The sequence below is a fragment of the Schistocerca serialis genome, chromosome 4 (genome assembly GCF_023864345.2).
Source record: "Schistocerca serialis cubense isolate TAMUIC-IGC-003099 chromosome 4, iqSchSeri2.2, whole genome shotgun sequence".
NCBI classification, from domain to species: Eukaryota; Metazoa; Arthropoda; class Insecta; order Orthoptera; family Acrididae; genus Schistocerca; species Schistocerca serialis.
In genome coordinates this window covers 326,947,315-326,962,572 of record NC_064641.1, presented here as the reverse complement: position 1 = coordinate 326,962,572, position 15,258 = coordinate 326,947,315, and the positions used below count along the sequence as shown (strand labels likewise).

At 38.4% G+C, this 15,258-nt stretch overlaps 1 protein-coding gene across 1 annotated transcript in view; it reads left to right on the top strand.

The window, feature by feature from the left end:
• The window catches only part of LOC126474437 (venom carboxylesterase-6-like), a 138,231-nt gene that overhangs the window by 95,723 nt on the left and 27,250 nt on the right, over positions 1 to 15,258 (top strand). The gene's annotated exons all lie outside the window — the stretch shown is intronic.

Here is a 15,258-nt window from a genome sequence, read left to right as displayed (position 1 = left end):
GGGGGGCAAAAATTTGGCAGCGATGGTGAGTCATTTGGACTTGCCAAGCGCGGCAAAATTTTTCTTTAATTAACAAAATCCTACAACTTACAGAATATTTAAATGTTGTGCACACGCACTAAGTACAAAATATATCAGACAAGGACAAAATGTGAATACTAAACATAGTAGCAAATCAGAAAAAAGTATATACAAACTTTCTGACAGATAAAGTGCACAGGCACTGAAAAAATTCTTTAGCATATGCAGAACAAATAAACAGACTGGCAAGAATAATTAGATGTAGTACATAAAGTAAATGTTGTGCACACGCACTAAGTACAAAATATATCAGACAAAGACAAAATGTGAGTACAAAACATAGTAGCAAATCAGAAAAGTATATACAAACTTTTTGACAGATAAAGTGCACAGGCACTGAAAAAATTCTTTAGCATATGCAGAACAAATAAACAGACTGGCAAGAATAATTAGATGTAGTACATAAAGTAAATGTTGTGCACACGCACTAAGTACAAAATATATCAGACAAAGACAAAATGTGAGTACAAAACATAGTAGCAAATCAGAAAAGTATATACAAATTATTTGACAGATAACAAAGTGCACAGGCACTGAAAAAATTCTTTAGCATATTCAGAACAAATAAACAGACTGGCAAAAAATATTATGTTGACAAGTGTACATGCACTGAAAAATGTCTTTAGCATTGTCACAACAAATAAACATAATGGCAAAAAAAAAAATTCATGTCCAAAGTGCACATGCACTGAAAAATGTCTTCAGTATTTTCACAACAAATAAACATAATGGCAAACATCATGTCGACCAGTGACATAAGTGTACTCACACTGGAGTTTAGCGAATCGAAAAATGTATAACCTATGAACATAAATGATGTTACCAAAAAAAATTTTTTCTTTATGTGACAAGAATCAGGATAGGAAAGGGAAGGATTGCATCATGGTTGTAGCACTTTAGATTGCACACAGCTGCTCTGAAAGTCCATATCTTTCCACAGTAGTACAACACCAAGTGACACAACTTGAAGTTCTTTTCCCATCACAATTTATCAGTGTAGCCAAGACACTGAACTGTCGTAGTAATGTTCCATGTTTTCATTTTGGCAGTACATTAGGTACACCAAACAGTGGGACCATAATAATGTCTTCATCGCTCATGGTGGTGGACAGCATGTCGTGTCAACACCACACTCTTACAAGGCACACCAACGTAGAATTAGTGCAAAACCAAATATAGTGCTCCATGATCACTGGGATAAACAGGACAAATGGACATTGCAGTAATTCAGGGTAGTCAGCTTATGAGGTGAAGGACATCAAGTCACATAATATTGACAATTACAGTCTTCATTGATAGTTCGTGGCATTCATAGCCCAGTTATTGAACATTTCTGTACCAAGTATGTAGTATTACAGAAAAATGTTCATTAATTGTTTTACATAGAATCAGTAGCCTTCTTTTCCTGGTTACAAAATATTATGAAATAATCGCATTCTTTTCAGTTACAGAGTATAATTAAGAATCATTAACCTTTTCCTAATTACAGTTAATTAATCATTTGTCATTAATTAATCATTTGTCTAATTACAGTTAATTAATCATTTGTATAATTACAGTTAATTAATCATTTGTCGTTAATTAATCATTTGTCTAATTACAGTTAATTAATTAATCATTTGTAGCCTTAATTAATTACAAAGCATTATTAAAATTACAAAGTATCAACATTGGAAACAAGAGCTAATCAATGGCATAATTAATAACAATTCGTGGAGTGACATTAATTATTGGCACTCAGTGGCCATCAAGTATTGAATAGAATAAAACATAGTTCATCATTCAGTATTATTCAGATCATTACAAAGTCATTATTAAAAATCAGTTAATTACAGTCAAATCATTAGTAATCACAGGCATTACAATAAACAGTGGCAGTTATTAGCTAGTGACAAAGCATTATTTTGAATATAGTCTCATTAAGAGGTCATTACTCGAGTGACATGCTATTCAGAGTTGATCAGTATTATTCAGAATTATCATAAACTAGTGACATTATGTGGGACTGGTAATACATTTTTTTTGTAGCAATGCATTGCGTTGGGATCGATAATTAATTGCTGAGGCATAATACTTTTTGCTTTTGACCTATTGCTGCAAATGAGGATAGGTAACGTCATTCGTCATGAGTCAGCTGTAGCAAGATTATGTAACAAGGCAGTACATGTGATCACATTTATAAATGATAAACACAAATGGGTAAAAAATATAAAATGCAAGTACTAGAACAGGTATAATAAGTAACAGGTTTAGTAAGTGTCATGAAAAACTTCTCCTGGAAAAAATACAAAAACGGATTATTGACCTGAAAGAAGAAACGCACACTATGCTGAAAAGTAGTGAACTTCGAATTAACAAGTAGTGAAATGTGTATAAAATGTGTTCCATAGCTGTCCTTTCCAAAACTTTCCGTCATCCTACTATGCAATGTAACACCTGCTGTCAAAGCAAACCGCAACAAAAACTTAAATAACTACGTGGCATAAAGAAAAAAAAACTTCATTATCCATATCATCATAACTTCACCATTATCATCACCTGTAGAGAAAAACTTCATTATTCATAATACCATTTCCTTCATCATTATTCATCAGTATTCACTATCATCTGCAAAAAATCACTTCATTACTCATTACCTAACTATTCCTTATCTCTAGCATATTTCATCACTAAAACTAAGATGTGTAGTTCTCTCTGACAGCCTGCATCAATCACCTTGTATTCTGAAAGAAAAAATTAGTTAAGACTGCTATTCTGTGATGAGTATAGTATAGTCTTGTTAATGCTTGTTAATCCTGATCCCTTTACTCTTCCTCATAAAGTTATTGCATCTCCTTTCGTTTATTCCGTAGGTGAAATTCCCATTTATGTTAAATTTATTTCTTAGAATCATCATTCCTTTCTGAAATTGATGAACAAAGATTAATGTCTTGCATTTAAATCCTATACCCACTAAATAATGACTGGTTTATGGTGACACAATTAACCATACAGCATAACATGACAGAAAACGTAATATGTCCAAGACATTGACAGTGTTCGGATGCGAAAAAATGCACACAGAATAATACAATGCAGTAGCAAAAAAAATGTGAAACAGTCACGATGTTGAGATGTCATAAGGCAAAAAAAAAATGTCAAAGTCGACTGGTGTGTGTTATATCTTAACTATTTCATAGTGCATACAAACAAAACTGGAGTACAGTCATATACACAAAAAAATGGAAGTCATATACACAAAAAAATGGAAAATGTGCACGGTCTGATGTGTAACGACAAGAAAAGCGACCTGCTAACCTTACCTTGCCGGGCACTTGCCAAGAAAAAAAAATACGATAATCATCAATAAGTAGTCACATAAATATAATTGCAGAAATAGTCGTAAATGTGTAAATTCATCTGGAAAAATATGCACGGTCTGATGTGTAACGACAAGAAGAGCGACCTGCTAACCTTACCTTGCCGGGCACTTGCCAAGAAAAAAATACGATAATCATCAATAAGTAGTCAGGTAAATTAATTGCATTAGTAAATGGCATCATAGTGTGTTGAATCATACAGTGGTTTCACTCAATAAACGGTTTAATGTTTGAGATATGGTGATTGCCTTTCGATTTTCTGGTTCTCAAAGTTTCGACGTGTACAACATTGGGGTGAGGGATACTGCGAATCCGATACGGACCTGCGTATAGAAGTTCAAATTTACTGCACTTACCTTTTAATTTGCTGGATAAATAGTGTGTACGTACTAATATCTTCTGTCCAACGTGAAAGTCGCGGCGTGTACAAACCTGTTTTTGCTGTCTTCTCCGGCGCTCTGCGGCACGTTTGATGTTGTTCAGCGCAATGTCAATTATTTCGTGGTGTCGTAGGCGACGATTTTTGGGGAATTCTATTAATTCTTTAATTTTGTTCGGTGGTTCAACGTTTTTCAGTATAACAGTCGGAGATAGCATAGTGGATTCATTTGGAATGGAATTAATTACATCTTGGAATGAGAGTATGTGTGTATCCCAATCAATATGTCTTTTGTGGCAGTATATTCGGCACAGCTTACCAATTTCTTTCATTAATCTTTCACAGGGGTTCGAAGAAGCGTGGTACTTGGATATATAAATCGGAGAAATGTTTCTAGCTCGTAACATGCGTGTCCATATACTACTACGAAATTGTGATCCATTGTCGGAAATTACTTTCATTACATGCCCTACATGAGATAGAAAATGTTTTACAAATGCTTTCGAAACAGTTTTAGCAGTAGCTTTGCGTAACGGAGTGAAAGTAACAAATTTTGAAGTGAGCTCAACAGCGACAAATATGTAGCAAAAACCTCTGTTAGTTCTGGGAATCGGACCAAAAATATCTACTGCGGCCATGTGTCTTAATTTAACAGGTATAATGGGATATAAAGGAGGAATATGTGAAGTGGTGTCTGATTTAGCTTTCTGGCAAATTTTACAAGACGCTAAAACTCGTCGTATACGTTTTTCCATGTTAGTAAAATAACAGTTCTGTCTCAGTATAAGAAAACACTTTCGTGCTCCGTAATGTGCGTAGCTTAAATGAGTGTACCAAATTAATTTGTTAACCAGTTCGTCAGGTATGCATAATAACCAATTGTTGCTGTCAGGATGAGAGCGGCGAAACAGAATGTCATTGCGTACAGTGTAGTGGTTTCTAATCGTAACATTATTCTTATCTTGCCAAAGCTGTTTAATTTCTTTCCACACATTGTCTTTGTTTTGTTCTTGTGCTATGTCCTGTAATGACGATGAAATAAAATTTTCAAATGCAACTTGCTGAATGTACATGACACTGAAATTTGTTTTGCAGAAGTTGGTTGCTACGTCTTGCTGATTGTTGCCGAGAGAACGCGATAGTGCGTCTGCTATAACATTTTGTGTACCGGGAATGTGAACAATCGTAAAATTAAATTCCTGTAAATACAGTTTCCATCTACTTAATCTATCGTGAGTAAATTTAGCTGAAAGCAAAAATTGTATAGCTCTATGGTCTGTGTAAACGGTGGTATGTCTGCCATAAAGAAAGTGCCGAAATCTCGTAAAAGCCCAGACAACACATAATGTTTCCAGTTCTGTAACGGAATAATTTCGTTCAGCAGGTGACAAAATGCGACTTGCAAATGCGATGTTTTTAATTACTGTAGAACCATCTTCTTCAATTTCCTGAAAAATATGTACACCTAAAGCGGTGTTAGAGCTGTCAGTGGCAATGGAAAAATTTCTGGTGAGATCTGGGTGCGATAAAAGTAGAGCATTCAATAAAGCATGTTTCAAATAACATTCTCGTGAACAAAATTCTGCGTGTCAAAAGTAATGTTTGCGTTACTGTAGTATGCAATCTGTGCTGTATCTGGTTAAATTCTATCGTTCGTCCTGTTATTTACGGGAGGATGCTGTGGCATATCCACTATATGAACTGTTCTGTTATTTCTTACTGACGTGTTACGCTATGGATGACACCTATTGTCTGTTCCATTCATGATTATTTGTTGTTGCTGATGTTGTTGCTGCTCGTAAGATCGACTGTTATTAAATGTACGCTGAAAATTGTGCTCATCATTCTTTTTACGTCTGTCCTAATAATCATTCCTATACGGTGTATTGCGATAGGAATTGAAATAGAGTGTTGTCTGTACGTAGTTATTTCTTTGCTGCCATGCGTTACCATTTGTTGGAGCTGGGACTATACGTGCACGCGGCGAAACATTAAAGCCTGGTTGACCTTGTAGACTGCATTGTTGGTTAGGTATGCTAAGCGGCTGACTTTCATGCTGTTGTGGTGGAAAACGTCTATTGTTACCAAAAAATGCGTTTGCTGTTAATTTTACACATACTGATGATTACGATTTTATCTGTAATTAAAATTACGCTGGTTTTGGAGTGCCTACTGAAAATTGTCACATTCGGTAAAAGTTTGTCACATCGGATATTCATTACATGTTTCTTAATACTACAAAGAGCAATAGTTAAAGAGCAGTTTGGATAGATATAAAGGATAGTAGAAGAGAAGGCAGCAGTGCAGAAAACTAAAGATGAAACAGCACTACTACAGCTCGGGGCCCTATGCTCGCTACGGCACATATTCATTAAAGCGTAATGAATCCCCTGAGGTCTATTACGCACTGCAAATCAATTTTAGCTTTTGCGTTACAGGCAATAGCGGTAAAATTCCAAAGGCAAATTGTTGTATCCGTGCTAATTCAAATTTCTTCATTACAGGCAATGCTGTTGTAAATACAAAAATAAATTGTCGCATCTGGTTCAAAGCTAGTTTCTCCATTACCGATAATAGCGGTGAATGTACAAAGATAAATTGTCGTATACAGTGCAAATCGTGTATCTGTGTTCTGTCATTATTAAATTCTTTACATTTGCTTACAAATGCAAATTGCTCGAAATCTACGTTCTCGTCACTCAGTTTGATAACACGTTCAGGTTTGTGTGTGAATCTGTTCGTCTGTGTCATTTCGGATTTCAAGTTGCGTAGCTTTTCAGATTTTAAGTCGCGTGGCTTTTCGGATTTTAAGTCGCGTAGTTGCTGTAAATTGCTCACATTATACACGCTGCGTGACTCTGACACATGTTCATAAAGTGGCGTCTGTTGTGTATTATTAACAGAAGTGTTTTTCATTTCTGTTACTTCTTGTTGTAAATTTGATAACTTCCTACGTAACGTGTTGTTAGATGAATCGATCTCATTAACTGTCTGCTGTAAATTTTGAAATTCAGGTGTTTGGATAAAAGAAACCGGTGCAGTATCGTCTGATTTATTGTCATTAGTATTTTCGATAACATCAATACGACTGGCCAATTCATCACATTTTTCAGTCAGTATTTTAACCTGATCATCGGTTTTAGAATCAGACGCATTAATCTGTTTTTGCAACTTGCGCGTAGTTTCGCTCAGTTTTTTAACATCACCTTTGATGACATCGCAATCCTGTGTTAGATCTAGTTGTTCGAATCTATCTGTCACTGTTTGAATATTTACTGTGTGTGTATCTGTTTTTGCTTTAAGATCAGAAATTTCATCCTGTAATTCCGCGTTCAATTGTTCTATGGTATTAATTTTGTCGGACACTGTAGTAATATTATTGTCTACATACGTCTTCGCTTTCGCGAATATTTTACGTTTGTCCTCTTGTCTCTGTGCAGTGATTGTTTCCATGACTTGTCGTTTTACTTTGTTTTGATCTTGAATAAATCTGCGGAAACGCGTATTACTGTTCTGTATGTGCTGACTAAAGCGCTCGTTAATCTGAGTGTTCTGCTGTTCGAATTTCGCGTCTATCTTTGCGTCCATAGTGCGCGAAAGTTCTACCGTCATTGCTCTAAACTCGTCCCGTAATTGTGTAGCTTTTTCAGAGCACTGTTTGGCGACTCCGCTAATTTCGTCTCTGAGTGTATCTGTCGCGGCTGTTTGCATTTCCCTTAATTCTTGCGCAACCGACTTTATTTCTTCGCTATTTTTTTGTGAACAAGCCTCAATTTCCACGCGCAACTGTTCCTTAGTGTCATGGCACTGCGCGGCAACGGCTGTAATTTGTTCACTAAGTTGTTTGAAATTTTCGTCATTATTGTCAAGTTTTTCATTTAAGTGTTTGTTATCTTCCCTAAGTTGTTTGACCTGTTCATTGAGTTGTTGTTTAAGATTTTCGTTATCTTGTTTGTTCTGTTCCCTAAGTTGTTTAAAATCTTCACTCTGTTGTCTGACCTGTTCAATAAGTTTGTCTTGTTTTTCGTTCTGTTGTTTGAAATTTTCCCGCAAAAATGCCATAATTGGATCCGATTCAAAATTAGCATTTCTATTCTCTGTGCTGTTCAATGGTCGATCTGGAATTGTCTCTTTTTGCGTGACCATTTGGTCATTCTGTAATTTACAAAAAGGTTTGCCAGTTAAACATACACTGTCAGTCCCTATTTCGGAATTAAATAAATCCGTCGTACTTTCACTACACTGACCATTTTCATTCGAAAAATTTGTTTGTATGTTACTTGAATTTTCCAAATCGGGTGTGTTAAGCTCGGCAGCGCTCATTGCAATAGAGCGTCCCGCGTCATCAATTGTCGTCAAATTAACAGACGAGACAATTGGGTTCGTTTGTTCATCATTAAGGTAAAAGTCATCATTAATGGTTGGAATGCACTGATTGTTAGTGAACGCAGGATTGTCATCATTACGTTGCGTATCACAATTACTATCGGTCAGGTTGTTTAAGTCGGTAATTTCATTCACAATACTTCGCGATACACTATTCACAGTCTTTCGCGGCATTTTTACAATAGTCAAAATTTTTCACAAAACAAATCAACACAATGCAAAAGCAACACACAAATACAACAAAGCAACAAATTGCCGTTGACCTGTAGAGAGAAAGTCACAATATTATTAAAAGCGTTGCGCTAAATCCTAATTATATCTAAGCAAACAAGAGCAGATATCTGACTGTTGTTCAAAAGACTCTCAACGAAATACGATCCTGGACTGGGTGTCGCCAAGTGTAACCTCCCCACCGCAATTTTTAAAAGAAAGAAAATAATAGCAATACTTAATAGAAATGGGAGCCAAGTGTAACCTCCCTACAAAAATTTTAAAAGAAAATAACGATACTAATTAGAAATGCTGATGGACATGGCTCTAAGCGTAACCTGCCCACAATCAAATGTACTGACAATGGCAATAAAAATGTGAAATACGCAATCTGACTCAAATATAAATTCTTCACAAAATTTAAAGTCCGTTCAGTGACAAGAAATTACAATTAAACCGAAATATCGGTCTTTGGCCCTGTGTAAAAACAATCAGAATTAAAGTCTTACCTCAGAATAAATGGATGTCACATATCTGCTCTTGTTGTTGCGCACCGCTTGGAGGAACTGCATTGCAAATAATAATATTTCCTTTTTTTGTGATTCTAGTGAAATTTTTCTTCAAAAGAAGTGGAATGAAATGGGAAGTGCAACGAAATCTTGAGTTCAATAAAAAATTAAATTTTTGAGAAAATGCTTTTGAAATAAAAAAATTATTATTGGGAGACTTGTTGGAGAATAATTACAATAAATAAAATTTTTCATTATCTAATGATTATATTAATTAACAGTATACCTTATTCCTCATCTTGACCATTGTTGCCGACCGCCTACATCACACAACCGCACTGGGCTGCTACTACTGACCGACCGCTCTGCATGACGACTACAGACTGAATACTGCTCTCAACTAGACAGAGCTACAGACTCGCAACGACTGACTGACTGCTACTCTGCATAGCGACAACTAACTCGCAAAGACTACTACTGACTGAGAACCGCTCGCAACACTCGCGCGGTCAAGCGCATACTCTCTGGTCACAGATGCTACAATGCCTCGCCATCGCTGCTGCGTTACATACGTGTTTCAGCCTCCATGTGGGCTCGAATCTCTGATTTTATCTTCATGGGTTTTTCTCGAGATGTACGTAGGATGAAACAAAATATTGGTTCACTCTTGTAGGAATGCACGCTCTCGGGACTTTCACAATAAACTACGCCTTGATGCAGAACGCCACTCTTACAGCGTCTGCCACTGAGTTATAGAAACGAAATGGAGACGTTAGTTGCCATTGGGCATTGATGTGTATCAATAGGGAAAGTTGAAAATTAGTGCTGGACCGGGACTTAACCCTGAACAATTCCGTTTCTAGGGAACGATCACCTCCACCATCTCTGCCACGGTCCCTGAGCGACTCAAATTTCCAGCTTAACCACACGATTCCGACGTAGTGCTGCTACCTGTTATTCCCATTATTGGCAGCGTATGGCAGATTCCTTTAAGAGGTGTAGCGTATTATCCATCCGCACTGAAGGTATCATTGGGATGCCTTGTCCGAAAGAACACACACACACACACACACACACACACACACACAAACGCGCGCGCGCGCGCATGCACGCACACACACACACGCACACTCACTCACGCACCGTATAATGGTTGTTCATCTCTGTAATGCTTTCGTGACAATTAAATGAACCTGTAACGAAACGTGCCGCTCGTCTTTGGATCTTCTCTAGTTCCTCTCTCTCTCCTGTCTGGTACGGATCCCATACTGACATTTACGTATTCGTCGACGGCGTGTGACAGGCAACATTTACGTATTCGTCGACGGCGTGTCTTGTAATCCACTTCCTTTGCTGATGGACTTTCCTGGGGTTCTTCCAATGAGCTCTAGTCCGCCATCTGCCCTAATGGCGGTTAATTTTACGTGGTCGTTCCATTTCATGTTGTTCCTACGCAAACTCCTAGGTACTTTATGAAAAAAACTGCTTCTATTGATTGTTCCACAGTCGTATAATCATACAACAAAGGGTGTTTCTGTAAATGTATTCGCAATACGTAACATTTATTTATGTCGAGGATCAGTTGCCTCTCCCTGCACCAAGCTTCGATCCTCTGCAGGTCTTCTTGCGTTTCACTCTGGCTGTCTACTCTGTATACAATTGCGTCATCTGCGAAAAGCCTCATGGAACTTCCGACGTCATCTACTATGTCATTTATATATTATATATTGTGAAAATTAATGGTCCTATAACAATCCCCAGAGGCACGCCAGAAGTTACCTTTACGTCTGAAGACTTCTTTACCTTCAGAACAACATGCTTTGTTCTGGTTACTCTTCAATCCAGTCACGCTGTTGATCTTATATACTGTACGCTCGTGTGTTTCACATTAGTTAGCAGTGCGGAACTGTATCGAATGCCTTCCGAAACACGATATAAATGATAAAAAATGCTCTTAACGCCTTTCTAATAGACGGTCTACACTCCTTCCGATCTGATCATATATGCATTGAAAAGATGTGGTATGATTTCAAAGAGATAGTATCTACGGCAGTTCAGAGATATATACCACACAGATTAATACTTCGTGGTACTGCTCCCCCATGGTACATAAAACGGGTCAGATCGCTGTCGCGGAGGCAATGAATAAAGCATGCCAAATTTGAAAGAACGTAAAATCCACAAGATTGGAAAAAGTTTTGCAGAAAATCGAATAATAGAGCGTACTTCAATTCGAGATGCTTTTAATAATTTCCACAATGAAATTCTGTCTCGAAATCAGGAAGAAAACCCAGGGAGATACACGAAGCACACCAGTGGCAAGATGCAATCAATACCTTCACTGCGCGATAACAACGGTGAAGTCACTGATGACAGTGCCACTAAAGCAGAGTTATAAAACGCGGTTTTCAGACACTCCTTCACCAAAGAAGACGAAGTAAATATTCCTGAATTCCAATCAAGAACAACTGCCAATATGAGAAACATAGAAGTAAACATCCTCGGTGTAGCAAAGCTGCTTAAATCACTTTACAAAGGCAATGAGTCCGGTCCAGATTGTATACCAGTCAAGTTTCTTTCAGAGTATACAGATACAATAGCTTCATATTTATCGGTTATATACAACCGCTCGCTCACACAAAGATCCGTACCTAAAGACTGGAGAACTGCTCAAGTCACACCAATACTCAAAAAGGGAAGTAGGAGCAATCCGATGAATTACAGACCTATATCACTAACATCGATTTGCATTAGTGTTGTGTTACATATACTGTTTCCGAACATTGTGAATTACCTCGAAGAAAACGATTTATTGACACATAGTCAGCACAGATTAAGAAAATATCGTTCTTGTGAAACACAACTAGCTCTCCATACTCATGAAGTAATGAGCACTATCGACAGGGGGTGTCAAATTGATTTCTTATTTTTAGATTTCCAGAAGGCTTTCGACACCGTTCCTGATAAGCGTCTTCTAACCAAACTGCGTCCCTATGGAACATTGCCTCGGTTGTGTAACTGGACTCGTGATTTCCAGTCAGAAATAGACGGAAAGTGGTCGAGAAAAAGAGAAGTAATATCCGGCGTTCCCAAAGGAAGAGTTATAGGCCCTATATTGTTCCTGGTCTATATTAACGACATAGGAGACAATCTGAGTAGGCGTCTTAGATTGTTTGCAGATGAAGCTGTCATTTACCGTGCTGTAAAGTCATCAGATGACCAAAACGAATTGCAAAACTATTTAGATAAGATATCTGTATGGTGCAAAAAGTGGTAGTTGACCCTGAATAAAGAAAAGTGTGAAGTTATTCACATGAATACTAAAAGAATTTCGCTGAGTTTCGATTACGCGGTGAGTCACACATATCTGAAGACTGTAAATTCGACCGAATACTTAGCGGTTACAATTACAAATAACCTAAATTGGAACGATCATTTAGATAATGTTATGGGTAGAGCAAACCAAAGACTGAGATTTGTGGGCAGAACAGTTAGAAGGAGCAACAGGTCTACTCAAGAGACTGCTTACACTACGCTAGTCAGCCTTATTCTGGAGCACTGCTGTGCGGTGTGGGATCCGCATCAGTTGGGTCTGACGGATGACATCGAAAAAGTACAAAGAAGGGTAGCTCGTTTTGCATTATCATGAAATAGGGGGCAGAGTGCCACAGACATGATACGTGAATTGGAGTGGCAATCATTAAAACAAAGGCGTTTTTCGTTCCGACGGGATCCTCTCATGAAATTTAAATCACCAGTTTTCTCCTCCGATTGAGAAAACATTGTGTTGGCACCCACCTACATAGGGAGAAATGATCATCGCGATAAAATAAGGGAAATCAGGTCTCGCAGAGAATAATTTAAGTACTTGTTTTTCCCGCATGCCATTCGAGTGCAGAACGGTTGAGAGAGCGCTTGATGGTGGTTCACTGAACCCTCTGTCAGGCACTGTATTCTGAATATCAGAGTAACCACGTAGATGTAGATGTAGACTGACAAGTACGTCTAAACTGAAGTGACATCAATATTACATCGTTAGTGATCCCCTTACAGCTCTAACTGTTTCAATAAGATAGTAAATGACGTAATATTTGGAAAATAAAACTTTAATTACGGTGTGAGGGCAGTTTGACAGTTCCGCTCTTACGATGCTATATACTTACATCGTTTGCGTAGAAGGTTTGCCTCTCACCACAGACAGTGCCGTGGCCAACGTCCTTCAGTAAACGACCGAGAGTGGTAGGGTTGACTTAAAGTTGTCAGTTCTAACAGACAAGCAACACTGGGCGAAGTAACAGCATAAATCAATGTGGCACGTAAGACGAATATATACGTAAGCACAGTAAGGCGAAATGTGGCGTTAATGGTGGGCTATGACAGCAGACGACCGAGGCCTCTGCTAACAGCACGACATTGCCTGCAGGGCCTCACATGGACTCACGATCGTATCAGTTGGACTCAAGACTACTGGTAAACGGTTTCCTGGTCAGGTGAATCCCGATTTGAGTTGGTAAGACCTGATGGTAGGGTTCAAATGTAGCGCAGAGCCCACGTAGGAGTGGACTCAGTCTGTCAACGCAAAAGGGTGGTGGCTCTACACTGGTGTGGGCTGTGCTTACAAGAAATGAACTGTGTCCTCTGTTGCAGCTGAACGGATCATTGGCCGAAAATGGTTACGTTCAACTACATGGATACCATTTGCAGCCATTCATGGACTTCACGTTCCCCAACAAGGATGTCATGTTAACGTGCCACAACTGTATACAATTGGTTTGAAGAACATTCTGAATAAGTAGAAAGAATGATTTGGCTACCCGTATCATTAGACTTGAATCCCATCGAACATCCATGGGACGTAATCAAGGTTTCAGTTTGTGAACAACATCCAGCACCACCAACATTTTCGCAGTTGTGGACGGTTCTAGAGGCAGCATGACGCAATGTTTCTGCAGGGGACTTGCAATGACTTGTTGAGTGCATGTCACGTCGATTTGCTGCACTACCCAGTGCAAAATTAGGTCCGACACGATATTGGAAGGTATCCCATGACTTTTGTCACTTCAGTGCATTTTGTACGTGATACAAAAGTAGGAGTGATTTCATGAAACAAAGATTCCAATGAACGAAGTGTATTAGGATAAGTTTTTTGTCGATTGGTGATGTCTTTGAGTAATTACTTAAGTGAACTGTGTTAATGCAGAATAAACAGGAATGCCTCAGACTTTAGGCAGCCGCCGATAATACAAAAGCAGGACGTGCGTGTAATTGTGCTTAAAACCAGGAATACGACTGTGTCGCCATGTTTAGCACTTGCACGTGGCGATAACGCACCTTCCGTCTCTGGACATTGCGCATTCAATCCAACATAGTGGTACTCAATCCAGAAAGGACAATGATAGTTTTTTAAACATTAATAATCATTAATATTGACTTCCTGTAATGCGAAAGAGCCGAAAATCGTAATACTGGCACTGTATTTATGCTGTACATGTTCCCAGCTACACCCCTGTTAGCTGTATCAGGGCAGGAATTGGTTCGCAAAGTCATTATTACTACGGTTACCCACTGATGTATTTGGATATGCACAAATATAAAGCATCTCTCTCAGGTGACTTGGCAATAACAATCCAGTTTGCGGAGATCATCAACACACTCACCTGGGCGCATGACTTTGGGTGCACGTATTACGGGTTTTGTGTTCTAGTTCGAACCCATCTCTGACTTCTTGATGTATTTGTTTCCTGTCTCCACTGTGAACTGTCCAGTCCCTTCCTTAGTGTCCAGAATGTTATGAAGCAAACTTTGGCTTCATTGTCTGTCAAAATTTGTCACCCCTTGGGGAACGTATGTAAAGTTTGCTCGGAAGGTTACATCACAAGCCCCCCGCACCACCTAACTGAGCAATGATCAATATGGTGCAACTGCTCTGTTCAGTGACAGTCTCATTACATGCCAGAAAATCGGCCACTTCCCAGAATGCACAGAAACATGCAGATGCATGCTCTTGTGCTTAGCCAGCTGTAACGAGGCTTGTGTCTGTTTAATTTTAATTATTTGATCGGACATGAATGTGTTGTTCGAGCATTCTAAGTAGAATTTTCAAGTAATACAACACGTATTTCCGTGTAGTTATATAACAGAGTGCTGTGACGCGCAATACGATGCCATAAGGGAGCAAAATACAAGCTGTATAGCATTTTCGTGCGAATTGCGCAGTGCTTGTCGTAGATTATACGTATTTTTCTTCTATCGACTTAGTAATGTCTTGAATATCTTCATTTGAATATGTTTCATTACGTTCCCTTTCGTTGGAAGTAATGTCACTCAACGGTAT